Source organism: Brachypodium distachyon, chromosome 4 (genome assembly GCF_000005505.3).
Source record: "Brachypodium distachyon strain Bd21 chromosome 4, Brachypodium_distachyon_v3.0, whole genome shotgun sequence".
In the NCBI taxonomy this organism is placed as follows: domain Eukaryota; kingdom Viridiplantae; phylum Streptophyta; class Magnoliopsida; order Poales; family Poaceae; genus Brachypodium; species Brachypodium distachyon.
Window position 1 is genome coordinate 20315630 of NC_016134.3, and position 19178 is coordinate 20334807.

At 43.1% G+C, this 19178-nt stretch overlaps 1 pseudogene; it reads right to left on the reverse strand.

The window, feature by feature from the left end:
- Window positions 1-6757: 6757 nt before the first annotated feature.
- LOC100836987 lies at window positions 6758-17236 on the reverse strand (annotated as a pseudogene).
- Between the last annotated feature and the right edge of the window lie 1942 nt (window positions 17237-19178).

The window sequence follows — 19178 nt, forward strand, 5'->3', positions numbered from 1 at the left end:
ACCGCAACAGGTATATCACATGGGAATGTTTGAAGGTAGAAATGGCTTATACAGAATATCCAGAGAAGTAGAATTAAGTGTATTAACACATCCAGTGGAATTAAGGATTGTAAGCAGAAATATTGAGAATGAACTCAAGTATTGTGGGTATAAATATATTCACCAGGGTATGTATATCATAGGAGTCAAAAGAATGACAAGAAAGAAATTAGGAGCAAAGGTGTTAATAACACTATTAGACAAAAGATGGGGATCGGTAGATAATGCTTCAGTAGGCTTTATGGAAGGAGACATGAACGAAAATAGGTTAATAACCTATATAGCCCCAGACTTAATGATGCCTGTAAAAGAATTTATTGAAAAAATGAGTTTTGGGTTCCAGACTAAAGGATATGAAGAATTTAAAGGAACAAATTTGTTAGTAAGCATAAAGTTTATATAGGAAGACTCACTAACAAAAGCAGCTCTAGATATAGAGTAAATGTAGATGATGTAATTGAAAGTATGCAGTCAAAAGGTATAAAATTTATGAGTCCTCTTAAAATTGGCTCTGAAGAAAGAGCAGGAGAAGAATGGAAAATAAGTGATCTAATAGAAATGAAAGAATTAAAGCAACCTAATAGCTATATAAGCTATCAAAACTGTGAAGGAAGTAGTAGCATTAGATTTACAAATTATAAGGCTGCAACCATGGATGATACTGAAACTTTCGCTTCGGAATCCGAGTTTGGTGAAAATTAAAATAGTGGTGCATCTGAACCACAAGAAATCGACGTGTTAATCCCTTGCTGTCCTCAAGGTAGAGTAGCAACGGCATCGATTACAAGACTTTCAGAAGTCATTCCCCAGACCACGAAAGAATCACGCTCCCCTTACACATGCTACCTCAGTACAATTCTCCGGACCTGGGTTCAAACAACTTACTCAATCCTGCCAGAGCCCATTTAGCATGTGGTTGTACTGAAAGCTACTAAATAGGAAACTAGTCCAGTCTCGGTTACCCTAGGTGGCATTCCACATTTGCGACGCAGACGCTTCCATAGACATGGAGAGACGACTCATAGAAATGGACCCATAGAAATGGACCTGACGTCGCATAACATCTAAAACCTCAAAGCCGTCCATCAAGGACGGTTCATTGAATTAATTGTTTTGCCTTACTCTAATAAAATATCTCATTTCCATAAACATAACATTATCATAATGTAGTAATTTCCCCCACGATACTACCATAGCTTAGCAATCAACTACAATCGATGGCGAATTGGTAGCAAGGTAATTCCAAGGGTAAAACTATACTACCTGGGATTTATAGCTAGCATAGAGGTACAAATAATATTCCTAATGCAACTAATAAAACAACTAGTGCATAGTAAAAGTATTTGGGAGATGATCAAAGTGAACTTGCCTTGTCCAAGGTTGTGGTAGTTCTCGCACTCTTCGCAACAACAAGGTTCATAATCCACACAATCTAAAATAAAAGAATACACACACACATATAAACATGCTATTCAATACAAAAACATGCCATGATGCAATAGTCATGAAGATGCACACTTAGGTTGGTTATAAACTTAACAAGTTTAGTTTCTGTTTTAAAGAGCTTCACAAAAGGTTTGGACAGATTATACACTGATAAGAAAGTACTTTCTTTGTACAAAACAAAGGTGAGCTTTAATTAAAAGCTTATTTGATTTTTATAAGGCATGGAGCAAGATTAATTTGGTGTGGCAATATTATTTACAAAATAATTTCCCCTCTAGTCCTAATGGACAGAGCGTATACTCAAAACATTTTTCAACAAGCTAACATGTTCAAAACTAGTTTGAAACAATTCATATGAATTTTAAACCATAATTAAGCATTCTGTAATTTGGTTCTGTTAAAGTTGTTCAAATTCAAAATTAAACTATGCTAAAATTCTACATGTTGTGAGGATTCCAGAAAGGTATAGAACTTCAAATTTGGTCAAACGGTTTAAAAGATACGGTGATTTGAAGTTCCAGGGGCTTTTCTGCAAAAGTACCAATTAATTCGGCCGGGAATTAAGTTTTAATTTTAAAAGGGCAACACGTGGCGCTATCCTATTGGCCGGTACCGGTTCGGTTAAGTGAACTAATCACGGCCGTCCATCTAAATCGAACGGACGAGGGGGCTCGGGACTTACTGGCGGCGGCGCTAGGTTTCCGGCGAGCTCCGGCGGTGACGGGAGGCGACGGCATGGCGGTCCGGTGAAGCTGCAGGTTCGGGAAGCGGCAGGGAAGACGCGGCTTGACCTGGGGATCTTCCTCGGGTCCTCGGTTCGCTGCGGGAGAGACGGCGTCGACGCCTAGGACGACGGGCGTGGCGCGGCCGGCGGCGAAGCTTCGGGCGGCGACGGGCGACGGCTGCGGCGCTCCAAAAACGAAAAGAACCGCGTCACAAGCTGCGCAAGGAAGAGGGGAGCAGAAAGAGGTGGGCAGCGGCGACCAAAAAATCGGCGGCGGCAGTGGCTTTTCCGGCGAGAAATTGGGACGGTTTCGAGGCGCAATCGAGCGAGAGCGAAGGGGGAAAAGAAGGAGGGGGTCGAGGGCTTCAAACCGACACGCTCAGTTTCGAAGATGGGGCGGCGTGCGCGGAGAAAAAGGAGGTGGCGTCGTGGGTGCAGACTCGGGTCGTCGCCGGAGAAATCAGGGGTGGCAGTTAGAGAAGAAGACCCTGACAGTGGGTCCCGCCCATCAGCGTCAGCGGCTCAGGCGCACGCGTGGGCGGGGCTGCGGACTGGTGCGGTCGGGCGCGCGAGGTAAGTGGGCCGGTTCGCCCATTTGGCCGGGCCGGCCGTTGTTCTCTTTTTTTTTCTTCATTTCTTTTTCTATTTTCTGTTTTTGAACACAAATTTTGATTCGAAGCTCAAAATCAAACCAAAAAAATGCAACAAAATTTGTAAAATCACATTTTCATATGATTCAACTTTTGGGACAAGAATTCCCTCAAAATAAAATATTTAAAAATATTTTTGCCTATAAACTAGCCTGTAGGGCTTTTTAACTATTAAAATAATTAGTGATTCAAATCAAATTCAAATGCCAAGATATGGGGTAGATTTATAAATGCATTAATCCCCTTTTTATACCAAAACCATCATGGGTTAAAATGCAATTAACCAAAAGCAAGAAGAAAGCCAGATCCAAACAAAAGTACTTTTGTTAATGGGTTTTTCTGAGTTAAACTTTAGCGTTTTAAATGTGATTAAATGCAAAGGTGACAAGATGCTTATGAATGCAATGTATATGAAGGGTTTTGAAAATTTGGGATGTTACACCGAGGGTGGCCGGATTCGCCGCCGGAGGGCCCGAGGGCGGCAGGGTCCAGGCAGGCTATGACGCGGCGAGGCGGGGTGGCCTCCGACAGAGGCGCAAGAGTCGGGGTGGGGATGCCCGCCGTCGCGCGAGGAGGTGGGCAAGGGGCGGGGGCCGCCTTTGCGCGGGGAAGTGGGGAAGGGGCGGCGGCCTAGGGCGCTGGGATCTGGCGGTGGCGGGGCCGGGGAAGCCCGGATCCGGCGCCGTCTCAGCCGGGAGCGGGAGGAGGGCGGCTGCCGCGTGAGAAGAGAGTGCGGGGGGAGCGAGGCGGCTGGGGAAGAGAGGAGAAAGAGACAAGGAATGGAGAGGGGTATTATAACAACCCTCAAACCCTAGGGTTTTCTGGGCCGTCCGATTGGCCAGTTTTTGGTTTAGAACAAAACTCAATTAGTTTTGAGAAAACGCTAGAAATTCATTTAAACGAGAGAAGGTATCAAAAAAGTTTTAAAATTCAAAACCTTTGGACACTAGCAATTAGTATGTGTGAAAATTTGATAGGTGCGCTTCTGAACCATAAAACTTGTGTTTTCTTCACAAAATACACCATTTTTTGCATTTAGAAAATGAAAAATCATTATTTCTGAGGAACACCACATGTGATATTATTGTTACAACATGTTAACAAATTGAAATGCAAACATAACCAAATTTTTTGGATTTGTTATTAATTAGTTATGATTTCATAAGTTTCATTTGCATTACTAACTTCACACTCGAACTCATTCCAAAAGATCATATCACATCTTATGACATACCACCATTACAATGCAATGTATAGTCATTGTTCGCTCAAATGGTTTCAAAACATTATGGAAACCTTATTAGTACCTAAATGGACCCCTAGTTCATTTTCACATTTTTCGGAGCACATTCGGGTGTTATTTGAAATAAATTTGGTTAAAATACACGGTAATTCTAAATAATAGTCAACAAGTATAAAAAATTACCATACTCAAGTAGAATCTACAAAATATAGTCCTATGCATGTTCAATTTTTTCTAGATTCTTTAGAGCAAGACATATGGTAGTTGCTTCACAAAAGTGATAAAAACAATATTTGTGACGTTGTTATTTTTGTGACGGGTACATCATCACCGTCACAAATATGTGCTTGTTGTGACGGTGAACCGACACGTAAATAGTTAAGACTGACACGAAAATGTTGATTTTCCATGTCCGTTTCTAGTGCCCGACACGAAATTATGCCCGACACAAAAATAAATATTTTCGTGTCGGTAGTACTATGCCCATCACAAATATGATTTTTGTGACGGTACTTTTGGTGCCCGACACGAAAATAAATCACCGTCACTAAACCCTGGAATCCTCGTAGCGTCAGGAGAAGCTTAGCAAGAGGGTTTTGCAGTGGGGTGAGAACAGGCCTTCGCAAGGGGGGAAAGATGTCATGATCAAGACTGTGGCACAAGCCATCCCTACCTACGTAATGGGTGTTTTCAAACTACCGGCAGGCCTTTGCGAAGATCTCAACAAAATTATCAGGGATTTTTGGTGGGGAGCTGAACAGGGGAAGAGGAAGACTCATTGGGTTGCTTGGGACGTCATGCTTCGGCCCAAGAATATGGGCAGCTTGGGCTTTAGGGACATGCAAACTTTTAATCAGGCCCTCCTCGGCCGTCACGTGTGGCGCCTTATTGATAAACCGGACTCTCTGTGCGCTAGAGTTCTGAAATCTAAGTACTATCCCAATGGCTCCTTGGTTGACACTGTGTTTACTGGAAATGCCTCCTCCTCCTGGCAAGCGATTGAATTTGGGCTTGACTTGGTCAAGAATGGCATTATTTGGAGGATTGGTAATGGAGAGGATGTCCGCATTTGGAGAGATCCTTGGATTCCTCGTGATCACGGATGACGACCGATATCACCTAGGAGAAATTGCCGTCTCAAATGGGTTTCTGAACTTTGTCCCCGGATGGTACCTAGAATATAGAGTTGCTGCAGCTTTATTTTCTCCCGGTTGATATCGACTATGTCATCAAGATCAAGCCCTCCACTAGGAATGAGCGGGATTTTCTTGCTTGGCATCCTGATAAGAGAGGCCAGTTCTCTGTTCGGTCTGCGTATCATCTTGGCCGCCGGCTTGCGGACATTGCTTGCGCACATTGAGCAGACCCATGGGGCTACAAGCACCAGGCCGGACGAAGGCAGTTCCAAGTGGAAGCCCATTTGGAACGATATCGTTCCCCATAAGGTCAACATTTTTGCTTGGAAGCTTAGTCGGGAATCTCTTCCCACCCAGGTTAACTTCTTTAAACGGAAGATGAAGAAGGTGCGCACTTGCCAGGTCTGTGGAGTTGAGGATGAAGACTCTTTCCATGCCTTGGTTCGTTGTCCTCCTGCCCGTGCCTTGTGGCACGCGATTAGTTCCTGTTGGGATATTCCGGGTGCGGATCAAGTTCAGAATACTGGCGGTGGGTGGATTCTCCATCTTGTTGCTCAGCATGACAAGACTAAGACTGCAATGCTGCTCATGCTGCTCATGCTGCTTTGGCGCATATGGTACGTCCATAATGACATTACACATGACAAGACTCCAGCTCCGGTGGAGGCCTCTAAACAGTTCCTTTGTAGCTATTTGGACTCCTTGCTGCTGGTTCAGCAGCATCCTGCTGTCGATGTTGCGAAAGGAAAGCAGGTGTGTTCGTATGCTGCCAACTAGAAGGCGCACCAACCGCACGGCAGGAAGAAAGCTGCCGAGATCCTTGGATGGAAACCACCGGATGCTCACTCTGTCAGCTGAACGTGGATGGATCTTTTTCTCAGTCTGATGGTGCTGCTGGGGTTGGCGTGGTGCTTCGTGATCACGATGGAGGGATCGTTTTCTCTGCCTGCAGAAACCTCAGGAGCTGCGCAGATGCTCTCGAAGCTGAGCTGGTGGCCTGCAAAGATGGTCTGCGAGCGGCAATTGGGTGGACTGACAAGGTTATTGTCCTTGAATCCGACTGTGCGGAGGCCCTAGCAATGATCTGTGCTAAGTCTCCCGACAGATCGCCCCATGCAATGCGTGTTCGTGAGATCCAGAGACAACTGGATGAACAACCGATCACGATCTGCAAAATTAGTAGAAGTCAAAATAACGTTAGTCACTCCGTGGCAAACTTTGCCAGAGTTAACAATCAGACAGGATTTTGGATCCGGAAGTGTCCGGATGAGATCCGGAAGCTGTAACAAAGGATTGTGCTACTATCATCAGTTAATGAAGTTCTTTTTTCACAAAAAAAAAGTGCCACACGCGCAAATTCGCTAAAATAAATTAAACCAGCTGTGCAGTAATGATCTGACATGATAAACCGGCGAGGCACACATACAGAAATAACTACTGACCAAGGAAAACCTCACATATGTCAGGTTCCATTGCAGAGCACGAGCTAGAGGAAATGCAAAACATGAACAGCAAGCGCCAAGGGAAATGAAACAATGTCTTCCTTACCAGTTAACTCGCAAGGAACACGAAAGAGCAAGATCCAAACACCATTAACAGTTCTTGCTTCCCCCTATGTACAAAAGTTTAAGATTTGAAGACTGGCATCAGTAGAGCAAAATTTAGAGTTGTGAGATTAGAAATTTTAGTTTGCCAGGGACAGACCCAGCGACACGGTATTGAGGAAAGCCTCATCTTCAAGGAACAGCTGCAGGTTCTTCGATTTCAGCAAGTATTCGATAGCAGAGTCATCAAAGTCCACCAAACTACCACTTTTTATGAGTTCAGTGAGTGAAGGAATTTTGTCTGCCATCTCAAAGAGCAAACCTTGAGATATCTCATCTGCGAAGTTTGTCGCAAACTCAAGCTTTTCCTTGTAACCACCAAGCAAGTATTCGATAGCAGAGTCATCAAAGTCCACCAAACTACCACTTTTTATGAGTTCAGTGAGTGAAGGAATTTTGTCTGCCATCTCAAAGAGCAAACCTTGAGATATCTCATCTGCGAAGTTTGTCGCAAACTCAAGCTTTTCCTTGTAACCACCTGCACCATAACCCCGCTGCATGTACAACTTCGAGTTCTCTCTCCCACCGGATCATTCTGCTGGCCGTCACATCCACAGCCTTCCCAGAATTTAACTTCACAGAGTATCCCACTCTGATTGGCTTGTCGGTCTCCAGGACATTCACATTCAACAGGCAAGAAACCATCATATGTCGCTCTTTGGCAGAAATGTCAAGAACAGGATCAGCAAGGAAAGCAAGGACTATTTGAAGCAAACCAATACTGATCACCTTACACTGATCAACCGTTCTGGAGCTTCCATTCCGAAAGGTAAAACATTCATTCTTCTCGATGACTTTGGATATTGCACGAACTCCAATACTACCATAGATGTTGTCAAGCCTTTGCTCGAGAAATGGACGGTTCGCTAAAAGGATACCAGATGAAAAATGATTGCCGAGGAAGCTTGTTGAACAAATCCTTGAGCAGTAGATCTTCAGGAATGAATACATCCTCCTGCGATAAAATGATCTTCCCATCAATAAGAACCGGAACCTTCACGCAACCAGAGAGAAGTTTCTCCATGTTTTTGCTCCAGTTCTTTGCAATGAACTGCCAGAAAACAGAGCAATCTATAGATAGCTCACCGACCGAGCTCTCCCATGTGCTCCACAGTTTGCAATGGTCTTCAGCTCCAGGACCAGGCCTCACACCAAAAGTAGATGAAAAGAAGTCGAGCAACGTCATAGTATTTGTCCAATACATGCAACTGAAGACTGAAAAGATTGTTCCGATCATGAATAACACACCCAGTCTCCACTTTCTCTTTCATTTGGTATCCAAATCCAATCACTCTTGTTGTTCACAGACTCCCAATTGCACTCCTTAAGGAACATGTAGATCCAGGAAATAGTAGCAGTATCTTTGTGGCTCCTCAGATGCTGAGAAACAAGGCCATGCCCAGATCTAACATCCACAGTTACTCCGACTACGGCAAGGGCATCCTTGAATGAGAATATCTCCGAACCATAGAAAGATTGATTGATGAAAGGACCATCTTTCATGTCGATGGAAGACTGCTTTGGATCAAAGAGTATATACATTCATCAGGAAATTGGTAACCCAGTGTTGTCCTCAAAAGCCTACAGCTAGTGATTTTCTCAAGAAAGTCCTTTGGAAAATTTGGTGTATAAGCCAAGTAGTTCTTGATGGACCCCAGCAATGACAAGACGGTAGCTGCAGAAATCTCTGAAGTGTTCCCGGAAATGTTGAGACCCCTGATGACAAAACTAGCACCAGCTTTCACTTCTGTACTAACACCTAGTTCGTTAAGCTCAGCTTTGTAACCACGTATGTCCTTACTTAAACCATCTTGAGAGTCACCATCATTTATAAAAGGTAAGTTTGCTATCGGTGACAGAGATTGCCAATCCTCATCAAACAAAATTGCATCTGAGGGAGATCTGAATCCAAGTGTTGTGCGCAGCAACTTCTCATTCCGCATGCAATTGAAAAGATCAACAGGAATAGGGCTGTCTGTTCTCAGCTGCCGATACGACGATAGTAGAGCCAGGACATTTGACTTTGTAAGCGATGACTTCAGGACCATCTGCTTGAAAATATTAGCTACAGCCTTGGATGCGTCCTCAAATCTTGTGATCAACCCAGTCTTCTTCAGCTCTTCTTTGTAAGGACTGATTGTACTCCCGTAAAATCCAGAATCAACTACAGGAATTCCATCAAATGCCCCTATCAGGCACTCCCACTGAGGATCGACAAAAAAAGATTCATTAGGAGCACGGAATCCCACATTGGTCTTTAACCATTTCAAATCCTTGAGCTTCCTCAGGAAGACATCACATGGGCTAGAGTACCGGATACACTTGAGGATCAGTACAGTAGCCTCGGAAGTGATAGATGAAGAACTAAACTTGAAATTATCAATCACGAGCTTGTAAGTCTTTTCATTGTTTTCAAACCCTACAAGAACACCAAGTAACTTCAGCTCTTCTTTATATGTTAGGATGGCCTCACCATAGAATTTGACATCAAGGAATGGTTGGTTACTGATACAAGATGCCACTGCCCAGTCTGAATCATACATGATACAACTAGCAGGAGACATGAAGCCGAGCGTACTCTTCATCCATTGTCCATCTTTGACACTCTTGATCAGCTCACTTGGAGACAGAACCTCCTCTCGAAGAAACCGAATCAGCTGAAGCAGCGAGTATACATTCTCTCTGGTTAACATATTGCTTGCAGCCATAGACATCAGGCGGTTGCCAATGTAAGCTGATGCCTCCAAATTCAAATCTTACACCAATCGCCTTAAGTTCCTCCTTGTACTCATGCTGTTTTGATAGAAATGTTGATCGATCATTGGTATATCAACAAAGGAAGATCCATTTTGCAAAAGGTTGCCCCACTCAGAACTGGATATAAATGATGCATTTGGTGGTTTGTACCCAACTGATGTCCTCAGCCAACTTCCCTCTTTAACACAAGCCAAGAAAGTAACCGGTAATGCTACACTTCTTGACTTCAGATTACGGATCCATTGCAATAGCAAGATGGCATTGTCCATAGTTAGAGGTGATGAGACTGTAGGAAAACTTGCATCTGGAGGGTGTATGAATGGCACATCCGAGGCCTGCAGATGTGTCTTTAAGAAATCCAAAACCTGACCTTTGGGCGTAGAAATCCCAGCGAAGCATCCTGCTGACATGTAATCTGATGACATTTCAACATATTTCTCATTCCTCCATGGGTTAGTGACCATCAGTCCAACCCACTTGCTCCCGTTTGCAGGAACAAGAATATTGTTTCTTTTCTTCACAACATTGCCGTAGCTGTCAATTATCGGCATTTCACTACATAGTCCTGCTAAGTTGTAGCTCTCAATGTAACCATTATTTTTGTACGAGTGATATAGAAAGTGAGCAAAAGCTATGACAGGCCTCCTATCACAGTTAAGGGAATTGACAACAATTGATCCATAACTATATACAGATAGAAACTCCACTTTTGCATGACTCTGAAGCCAATCAGTCACTTTTTGCTTCTGTGAGAAACCTTGCAGAGCTGTCTGAGTACTGGGAGGCACAAAGAGTCGGTTAGAAGATAGGAACTCCTGGTTCCAGCTAATTAGCCATGATATAGACTTGCTCTCAGATGCAATGCACAATCTATCACTCCATTGACTAGCTCTAGATATGCTCCAGAAAGAGATAACACTGTTCCTACCAACATACTTCAGCAGGGGAATGGACATCATGTTTGTACCAGAAAATAAATTTTGCCAATTATCAGCAACAAACAGTAGAATTTCCAGATAAAGCTGTTCATGTACCTCCTTGGCCAGATTAGAACCCTCAATACACTTTGCATACCATTCAGGACTCACGCTTTTAACACCCAGAAATGCGAGCACACTATTGTATGTACTGTTGTCAAAATGAGAGCTGAGAATGTAGGTTCCATGGGTCGACAGATTTTTTAGATTCACTCCTGCTTCTCGCGCCTTGCCAAGGATATCCCAAAAGGTTGGGTTGAGCCGCGCAACCACACCAGGCTTGCAAAATATCTTCTGTTTAGTATGAGACTCGCATGGCACTATATCCTCGACAAGAACCTTGCCTTTGATGCCAGACCTAACTGGTTCGAGCAATGGGATCAGTGAAGGACTGACTGGCAGGAAGTGGAACATGGATGGAAGCGACATTGCTGGTGCATCAGCTCTGGACTTCACAAGTGCTACAAAGGCATTCATAAAAGCACTTGGTATACACTCTAGGATTCCCTTGTTCCATGGACTATCAAACAACATTGCCTCTCTTGATGATGCAAGGAGGAAATCAGCTTGAATGATGAATGGGAAGTTTGTTACCATCTCAGTGGGAAGGAAAGCATAGACAACAGGGGATAGTTGCTTTCCGCGAGAGAGACGCTCACCATGTGGGAAGGCTAGGGTGATGACCCACTCATCAATTTCAGCGCGTTTGTCCACTCTATTCTCTGGTTTGACAGGGAACTTTTGCCTCCACATATAGTAGCCGCACTCTTCTTCTTTCCCATTCTCCTGTGCTGATAAATGCAGTGTGTAAGACTCCGCGTGCATGTTTTTTCTTGCTTCATAGTTCTTTTCACTCGATATTGCAATCTCACTAACAGTGCTATCCTTGGGGTTGCAATTATGTTCTTGGACAGAAAGTCTTCTGATCTTTGACAGAAACAACAGCATTTCAGGATGTAAGCTTGACAGCTGCTGCTTCACCGCAGTAACCTTCTCGTCCTTCAAAGGAAGGACGATACAGGTTGTTGGAAGGTTTTTGAAACACCCATATATCGCTTTAATATCCAAAAGGCTAGGTCTGGATTCAACTCACTCAGGGACAACATATCCAATATTACATTCTGCACAAGGCTTCTCATTAAATTTAATTTGATAACCATTACTGAATATATGGGGCTGGCTTGATATCATGAACACGCTTTTGAATCCAATACCTAAATCAGGACAGACATGGATATTAGAAATTTTAAGTACTACTATAAAAGGAACAGAGAGCAAGCATGTACATAACCATACATTGTAGCTCTTCAACTGAAATGGTTAATATTGTTAAATTGGATGATCAATAAAGACTCTTAACTCTTTTGGCCTATATAGATCTTTCGCACATATTATCATCCTAGGCAGAGCTTAAACTTCATTTATAACATATATGAGAGATCTGCTTCAGTAAGGTATGATGAAGAGTAAAGGTTTAAAATCTGAAACATAGGACTTACAGGAAAAGGTTGTATTAACAATAAGAAAAGCTGATAATGGGCTATCCAATTCTGTTGCAACATTTAATTAACATAGTCACGCTGTTAAAACTATAATCCAAAAATCAACAGGAGCAATCACAGGCTTCACAACAGCAATATTGTTATTTTTGGAATCAAATAACTAATATCAAATATAAGTTTCTAAAGATGTGAACATGCAAACACAGTATTCTACTTCCCCTTCCATTTGAGTATGGAAGTATTGCATGGCCTGCGTGTGATTGTCAGAAGGCAGACCGTTCCACTAGGGAAATCAACAGTGCTTGAACAAAGAAGCTATCAAGGAATTGCGATGTTCAATAGATATATATGTATGTTTGCAGTGTAAAACTGACCAAATTTCGGTTTACACTTTGAATGTCTCTTCACCCTAAATCTACCATGAATTTTGGGACATTCATGTGGCCTAGTGGTAAAACTACAGGTCTTGGGTTTGTCTCGTTTAATTTAACATGAATTGAAGCAAACTTAGGGTGGATATATGAAGCAAATATCATTATTCTAAACCATTTGGCAATAATCTGGTGTGATATAATCTGTATATGTTTATACAAACCATGCCAACGTGGGGGACCTACTTTTGCTCTATCGCATGCTGTGGTTGGCAGAGTTTCCCTGAGAAATAAAACTTTCTAGGAGCCAGCCGAAAAATAAACTTACCTACCAAGGGATAACAATGCTATAGGTGGAAACAGTTTGAAGACAAATAGACAATAGTAAACAGAGCAAGTGACACTGTAACATATAATGAGAATTGAAATAGCAAACATGGTAAATGACAAGTCTTATTCTAAAAACACTGGGGCATACAAACTGGATGTAAAGTTCAACGCTCTAATTTGATGGACAACAAAGATTTTGCAGGATATCTAGAAACTATTTGAACTCCATTTATAACTTGATCGCAAATAATTTCTAGAAGATGTTTTCAAATATCTGTGACCAAGTGATCAATTTCTAGTACTTTGTAACATAAAAGACGAGAACATCTTTGATTCTGAGTAGGGATATGAATGCAAGATATCTTTTTTTTAATGGAACACATGATACCTTGCACGACACCAACGTCCCAAGCAAAAAATAGGTACATGGTCCAACTTCTAATTGAGTACACAATACAATATTTCTCGGGAGAAGTTTCAAGTAATACCTTAATGAAGTTAGAGGAATAATATTAAAAAGTAAGCAGTTCCTCACTGGCCAAAAGGATTTCATGAGCTTTAAAATTTACCTTTCTCTCCAATGTAACCCTTGTCACGGTTTCCCTTTTTCGTTGACTTCCCCACACGACAAATAGACTCAACATTGGAGGGAAAGAAGCCCCTCTCATTGTTGAAAATGAGTAACGTATAAGATGCAACAGATCCAGTAGCATCATTGGATGTAATTAGAAACTCCAAAGATGGTGCTACTCCCGAAGGGTGCTCGTTATCTTCAGCGTTCTAGTTTTTACGAAGAAAATTTAACAATAAATGTGATGTTCAGAAAATAAAAGAGAGCATTATGTCATTACATAAAGAATCGTTGTTACGCGATATTGAGTGACACATAAGTTCAGAATATTGCGATAACTTACAGGGTTTGAAAAATAAAGAATAATTCATGCATCATCAAGAAAAATTTCACGAGCATGTTGCCATCTGTTTGCATCCATGGACGCAGAGGCGAAATCTCTTCCATTATCTAAAAATCATCCAGCCCACCGAAGACAGTCCGTTTTAAGAACATATTAATGCAACACTACACCTTAATATGTTAATACTTATTTCCGGTAGTTACTACAAAAGAAACATAACCATTGACTCCATCAATTGCGTTCATGGTCAAGATTTAATACGTTTTATTTCACTGATATACAGTTACAGTATATGTAGATGTGCATGTGTGTATCATGAAAAAAAATACTTCTTGTGTCAAGGATAAACTACGTTTGCATGGATCCCAAAAGACCATATGTGGAATCTGATGCAGATCAATATCCACAATCTAATTAATTGGCAGTCAATACTTATGAATACTAACCATAGACTGGAAAAATATTTACTCATACATAAGCCAGTTTAACAGAACTGATTGATGGAACACAAAAACTGTTCAAAGTCACATGCTGAAATTTCCTGCTTTCCTAAAACTAGCCATAGACTTTTCACACAAAATTTAAGTTATCAATAAACTTGAAATAGTCATATGTTCTCCAAGTCCAGAATTGCTAGACCATGCAAGAGTATGAGCATGAGTATATGTGTACAGTGCAAAAAGAAAAACACTTCAGGTATGCATGCGCCATTCCATCGTGGATGGTGCGCAGTTACTAAACCATGTACGACAGCATGAGTACGAGTATGTGGATAGTGCAAAATTGGTACAACATATGAGACACGGTTTGCATGCACCATTCCAACGTGCCCGAAGAGACACGGTTTGCATGCACCATTCCAACGTGTTTTTACTTCAGATGTTAGAACATTTGCATAAATATCCTCAGCAATTAGGACCACATCACCAACAAACTATAACAATTACTAGTACCAATGTTAAAAAAAAAATGGTGTTTTAAAAGAGAAATGCAATGAATCTTAACTAGGTTGATTAGGTATTGATGCAGTTCTCATGAATTACTCTATATTTATAAATTTATACTGTATGAGCCTCTATTATAGTTTTCGGTAAAAAAAAATGCAGTTCTCTTGAAAAAAAATTGAGGGGATTTTCTAAACCTCAGAGCACCGCACCTCCTATCTCCCTACACATGTTCTGCTTTGAGATTCGTGCCCAAATCAAACACAAAACTCTATCTCTTCCATCTCCTTCCCCACTGTGTTTTTCTCGGCCTACTCCAGCAACCTCGAGCAGCGGCGGTGCGGCAGGGCGACGCAGTACTCCACAGCGGTCATATGCGGTGGGGGCAGCGGCGGGCCATATGTGGCGAGGAGGTAGCGGTGCATATGCGGCGGGTGTCCGCAGTCTGCACGCCCAGAAGCACCAGCCTCATCTCTGCCCAATCGAACCATGTCGAAAATAATATTCATATACTCCCTCCATCCTATATTAAGTGCCGAGACGCATTTTAATATATAGATACGTCCATTTTCAGACAAATTTGAGTTACTTAATAAGTATATCTTTCACTAATGTATTTCCAGAAAGTTGCATCCTGGAGATTTAAACAGAAAAAGATATAGTTCAAATTTGCTACTTAATATTCGGTAGAACCAAAAAAAATTGTACTGTGGAAAGAAAGAGATATAGAAAATAAATCGAATAGACAAAAGAATTATAATTTATGTTCATTTTGTGCGAAAAAAATGGATTGAAAAACAAAACAAAACATAGAGATCTAGATGAAACAATAAAGGCTGGAAAGGTAACTAATGTACTCCCTCCGTTCCACAAAGATTGACGCGGCTTTGAACTAGCTCAGTTCAAAACCGTGCCAACCTGTTACCTTAATGGAACGGAGTAGAAAAGAAGAGCACATGCATACTAAGTTAATCATAACAAAGATTTTCCCAGGCAATGAATACAATTAGAAATTGAAGCCAAATATGCATACAAAATCTGTGGTAGCATTTGTAAGAAAATACCAGATCGGAACCAGAGACAAAAAGAAAATATCCGATGTTTCAGCAAATCAACAAGTTTTACACTATTTGTACTAGAACCTATAGTACTAGAGAGAAAAAAAGAGTGCCAAAAGAGAAGGAAAAGAATCGTATGAAGACAGCAAGATTCTTCACCTGGACGAGCTCCATGAGGAAATGGACGTCCTTGGAGTAGAGCTCCTGGCTGAGGTAGTTCAGCCTGGTGCATGTCCTCCGCTAGCGGGTTCTGCTCGCCGCGGCCGATGTAGTAGCGGTCCCGCCGGATCCTCTCCACGTGCTCCCGGGCTGCCGCCGCCGCCGCCGCCATTGTCGCCGGCGACGACGTCGACGCCTGCGCCGTTACGGAAGGTCCCCGGGCTCAGGAGGGGAAGAGACGGTGGTGGTTTTGGAAGTGGGAAGTGGAGGAGGGGAGCAGTAGTTCCTAGGCTTCTTCGCTGCCTTTAAAGAGTTGGGTGCCTATTGGGTATGTTTGCGGCGGTTCCAGAGCGACGGCCCCACGTCTGACCTTTCAATGGTTGTTTATTTCCCGAAATTGTTTTGTTAGGGTTTGAATATGGTCTTCGGATTTACTCATTCCGTTCTTAAGAGTATCTCCAACGGCATACTCATATTTTAAATATCCAAAACCAATATGAATAGAAAAGAGAGAAAATTTGGATATGCAAATTGGCTCCATCTCTCACAGCATACCCAAATCTGGGTACCGAAAACTAAATACCCAAAACTTTTACTTATTATAGATTTTTTTAAAGGAAAATTCCCCATCTTCTTCCTTATCCATCCATCTTCTTCCCCTTCTCCCGTCTCCTCCTCTTCCTCGTCTGACCGTGATCCTCTGGCACGCGCACTCCGGCGACCTCAAGGCCTGCCGCCTCCGGCACGCGGTAGACGACCGCCCAGGCGCCCTCCAGCGAGCGGGCGGCGACGCGCTCGCCCGCCATGTCACAAGCAGCTGCAGTGGGGGAGGAAAACCGACGAGGAGAGATGGAAAACCGACGAGAAGAGATGGAAACGGTGGGAGAGGTCGGGCGGCGGCGCAGGTTGCGGCGGAGCTCTTGGGCGGCGAAGAGAGAAGGGGTAGGGGCTGGGGGCCTCGTCGGGGCTCCAAATCGACAGGGACATCAGGATGGGCAGAGGCAGAGGAGCTCGTCGGGGTCGCTGATGGCCTAATGGGGGGCGGCGACGCGGCGCGTGACGGCGGCAGCCCGCAGCGGGGTCAATATCGCCGGCCGGCGGCCTGGGTTGGGGAGAGCGCACGAGGGCAGACAACAGCGGCGGCCCGCGGCAGGCTCAAGCTTGGGGGCCGCCGATGGGGGTTGGCGAGAGCGGGCGAGGGCGGGGAACGACGGGGGGAAGCTGCGCAGGGGCGGGATGGACCGACCGGTGGCGCAATGGGTGGCAATGGCGCGATCTGGCTGCCGAAATCGGCGCCGGGCTGAATCTTCAGGAAATCGACAGTTGAGGTTCGCGCGTGAGAAATGGGTCGTTTGGGTATTCTAGCTGGGAGTACCCATATTTGGGTATTGGGTAGCTATCCAAAAAATTATGGGTATCCTAGAAATATGGGTGTACTGTTGGAGCTGTTTTTTGGACCAAAATACCCATATTGGCGGTTTTTGGGTATTCTACTCAAATATGTGTATGTTGTTGGAGATGCTTTTAAGGTCTCCTTTGACAAATGGGTATAATCACATGGTAAATTTAGATTTAATCTTCAAAACACTAGTTCTAATAGTATGAAACACTAATATAGTATTCAACTATAATGCTAGTACCATTCGATTTCCACCAAAGATTCGGAATCGATGGACTTTCATTAGGATCCATCTTATTGACAGGATTTATCACTACTTTAGATGCTTGGTCAGTCACTCGGAATTCGCAATTATTTTATTTTCCTGATGGCAGCAATTTATAGTCGTCAGATAATGTTCAATTATAAAGAAAAAACACGAAGTTGGCCATAGGAATTCAATCTCAAAATCCATGGAATCAGACTATAACTAACTCCAATTTCTCTCTAAAAGCCATCATTCTGAAATTGTCTCTCACTCTACAAATCCATGTGGTAGACAAACATGATTTTGAACCCGGAATTCAAATGAAATCCAATCGAAATTTCTACTCCCTCCGATTCATATTTAAATAAATTTGAGACAAGTAATATGGATCAAAGAGAGTATTTCATTTCTACCAAATGAAATGATAGGATGGATGCCAAACTATCTGCGAGAGAAAAACATTGCTCCCCACCTCTACCGGAGATCTCGGCCATCCTGGGCAGCGATGCCGGTGCGCCTTCACGAGATCGAGACCTCACCTCCCAGCGGTGCCTAGCGGATCACTGCCCACCCTCCCATGAGCGAAGGATGCATGCCGTAGGCCTCGTTTGATTATAAATATTCCTTAAGGGATTGAAAATGATTGAAAAAAAATCGATCTACAATCATGTGGGAGGTGGGATTAACTGAACGGGGCCTTAGGAGGGAGTATCGCACAACAAGCTCAGGAGCTGTGGCGGTGTGCCGCTTCTACTTCTGTCAGGTCCTAAAAGGGATCGACCCAAATTTAGAGGAACACGTAATGAATGGGAACATGTTTTTGTCACCGTATGATTCTTGATAAACTTATCTATTATTTCTGATTTAATGCCATGTTACTATTTATATTTACCAAAATTTATTTAGTGTTTGGGATAAACTAGTTTTAATCGCTGACTAGCAGAGTATATTCCTATTTTTATTTTGTTATTTCAGAAACCTTTTGGCATGGCAAAAAGTCTTAAGAAATTCTTTTTTTGTGTGTGTGAAATCTTAAAAAATTCAGGAGTCTATTTGGAAGGAAATCACATAAGCTTGCGTGAGAAGTGCCGAGATTCATTTTTGTGTAATCACACGGTGCACTATCTTTGCCAATTTATAATTTTGCTAATCTCCCATGTCCGATTTACAGGAAAATGCGTTGTGCATTGTTCAAGTGCCGCTGAGCTCACAAGATTTGGAACACCTTGAGATATTTAGGACAGTAAACAGTAAAACAACCCATCAGCACAGAAACAGGCCGCACCAGCAATAGGGCGCAGTGTTGTGCCGCCGGAGGAATGCGATGACAGGAGACAGGTCAGACAAAGGTTGGCCGACGGCCGGATGGCAGGAAGGCGTCCGTAGGAGGATAGCACAGAACACCGTCCCTTTACCTCCCTGAATCCATCTATGATGTACGTAGAACACCACGTAATCTGGAGGCATCTGAAGGGACATTGTCGTCCCGACGGCGCTAGGGTTCACGGAAAGGGTTGTGGTGAGCTGGACGGTATCGAGGGTCGAGGGAGGGAGGCCGGGAGATGGAAGGTGCGGGAGATCAGATCAAGGGTTTGTACGGAGGAAGGTGGAAACGGAAGACCAGATCAAGATCATACGGTTGTAATTTGCTAACATCTTTCTTTATCTTTACTGTTCT